A 2,689-nucleotide genomic window follows, 5' to 3' on the forward strand; every position below is an offset into this window, starting at 1 on the left:
TTAATGTTACGTATAGTACTTCTAATCACAATGCTCAACCACTCGGTACTATATATGGCCCATTCGGCCCAAGAAAGATCCATCCTGGAATATATACATCACTGACTATATGTTACCCAGTACCGAAGAAACAGGCCAATCCAGCCTCATGTAGAAGGTCCATGTCCATACCAATACTTCGGAAAAGATCCATGTCCCGGGAAGATCCATCCCTCAGTATCATCAATTGTGCACAATGGGGGTGTAAAGACTCCAGAGGTGCATCTCTTAGCCCAAGCACTATATTAATGCCAGTGAAGGCATGATTAATATCTCGTTGCTGCGTGCAGCCCGACCCATATTGTGAATCAATATCAGGCTCTCGGCCTCACTCAGTCGATACTCTCCGGTCTCACACACACGGGCTCAAATTGTCATGATACTAGCCCGAACAATGATATGATATGTCAAATAGCAATAATCGAGACTGAGGCATGATATAATATGCATGAACAAGACTGAGTATAGAATATAAATGAAGCTAATGACATTACAACAAGAAACAATCTCTCGGGTCTCAACAGTGTTGGCGTGAAGTCATAACATGATAATTAGCATGATTGCAGCTCATTGACTTAATCACATAATTACAACACAGATATCAGCATAAAAGAGTCACTAAACTGTGGCATGAAATGATCCTGTAAGGCCCCATAAAATTTCTACTCAAAACTCAAAAGCTCGTTGTACCAAATTAGGAATGTGTTAGAAATTTGTAAAGAATAATGTTTTCCAGAAAAGTGCGTTTCTGCGGTCCATTATGTGATCGCATAATAGCTTTGCGGACCGCATAGTCGTTGCAGAGTTAGACAGTTTGATGGTTAATTTGAGGTCAACTATACAGTCAATTATGCAATCGTATAATCAATATGCAGGCCGCATAGTCATCGCAAAATCCCCTTTGAATTTTTGTAAGGGGCAGTTCTATGGTGCATTATGCGACCGCATAACAGGTATATAGACCGCATTTCTATTGCATACCCAGATAGTTTATTTAGGTTTTTTGGGCCATTTTTGCGGTCCCTTTTTGCGTGCCACGTGTCCATTATGCGATTGCAAATTTCGTCGGGGCTCCTATTTTATAACTTGTAAAACCCGACCCCATCCCATTAAAAACACCACCATTAGACCCTTTTTATGTTATTTTCCTGCAAATAGAGTGAGAGAGGGAGTTCTAAAGAGAGAGAGTGTGATCTTCATCCCAAGAGGTAAGAACTTGAGACCTAGCCTTTGGTTTCTAAATGCACACTAGAATGTGTAATTAGCTTCGGGGTTTATGGGTATAAAAATAGATTTTCTTCCATGCATAAAATATAATAGGGTATGTGGAGGTTGTGAACTAAAAAGATAGAAATTGGGGTGTAAGATAATGAAAATCTCTCACAAAGGGTCCTATAATCACAATAATCACATAGGGCTTGATAATGTGCTCAAATAAGATAGAATCTTAATCATGTCTCCAACTTGTGGTTCAATTTTTAACTTTCATAAAATAGATCGAAGTTGTTAAGAGTCCCGAAATTTTGTAAGAATTTAAAGAAAACTCTGTTGAGGTATGTATGGCTTAAACCTCCTCTTATTAGAAATTGAGCTCTGTTGGTGTATGTGCAAATATGGTAAGACTAAAAACTTGATTGATGTATTGATTGTTACTTCACATGAATTGATTTTGAAATTATATATATATATATATATATATATATATACATATACATGAAAGGTGTACCTCAATGTGTGTAATATAACATTCTAGATATTTAAAGATGTGCGAAGAATATGAACCATATATTGAAATGCCCAGACTTCATGTCAAGATTAAAATTGAGATTGTTATGCCAACTATGGAAAATCTTACTTATGCTTACAACTTGAATTGCTTTTGTATGTGCTTGTGGTCCCAAGTTGCAAGGTTGACATTGAAAATAGAAATGATGTGATAATTGTGGACCTAAGTGCCTATGAATTGATATATATGAAATAAAATATTGAAACGAGATGATTAATGAGAAAGGAACAACGCCTCTGTAAGGCAGCCTAGCCAATCGGGTCGTGATCGGACGCCATGCCGCACACATGGTGGTATTGTGCTGGTATTGAATTTTGTACAGGGAGAATAAGATTGTGATTGAAGTACATGTCTCAAATAAGGCAACCTAGCTGATCGGGTCGTGATCGGACTCTGCTCTAGAAAGCGGTGGTATTGAGAGTGATGATGGACAGTATGAAGTTCCTTAAACTAACGCTATGTAAATTATGCGAAAGATTATATGATTCTTGTATTTGATGATGTGGTGTTCGGTTAAAAACCTTCGGTTGTCTCTTGTGATTTCCTTGTTCTTGTATGATAGTTCTTTCTAATAAAATGGTGTTTAGTTATACATACTAGTACTATTCCATAGTATAACTCCCCTTTTGCCTGGGGCGCTACATTTTTAAATGAATGTAGGTGGCTCCATAGAGGATAGTGCCGATCATGCATAGCAGAGTATCCTCCTCTCATAGTCTTGGTGAGCCCCTTTCTCCTTCAAGGGGTTATATTGTACATCTTTTGTTGTAGATATTCACTTTTGAGGTATAGCTAGGGCCTTGTTGCCGGCGTTGTCATAATTGTCTTTTGTATCCTTAGAGGCTCCATAGACGTTTGTGTGGA

Source organism: Nicotiana sylvestris, chromosome 1, assembly GCF_000393655.2.
Source record: "Nicotiana sylvestris chromosome 1, ASM39365v2, whole genome shotgun sequence".
Lineage (NCBI taxonomy): Eukaryota > Viridiplantae > Streptophyta > Magnoliopsida > Solanales > Solanaceae > Nicotiana > Nicotiana sylvestris.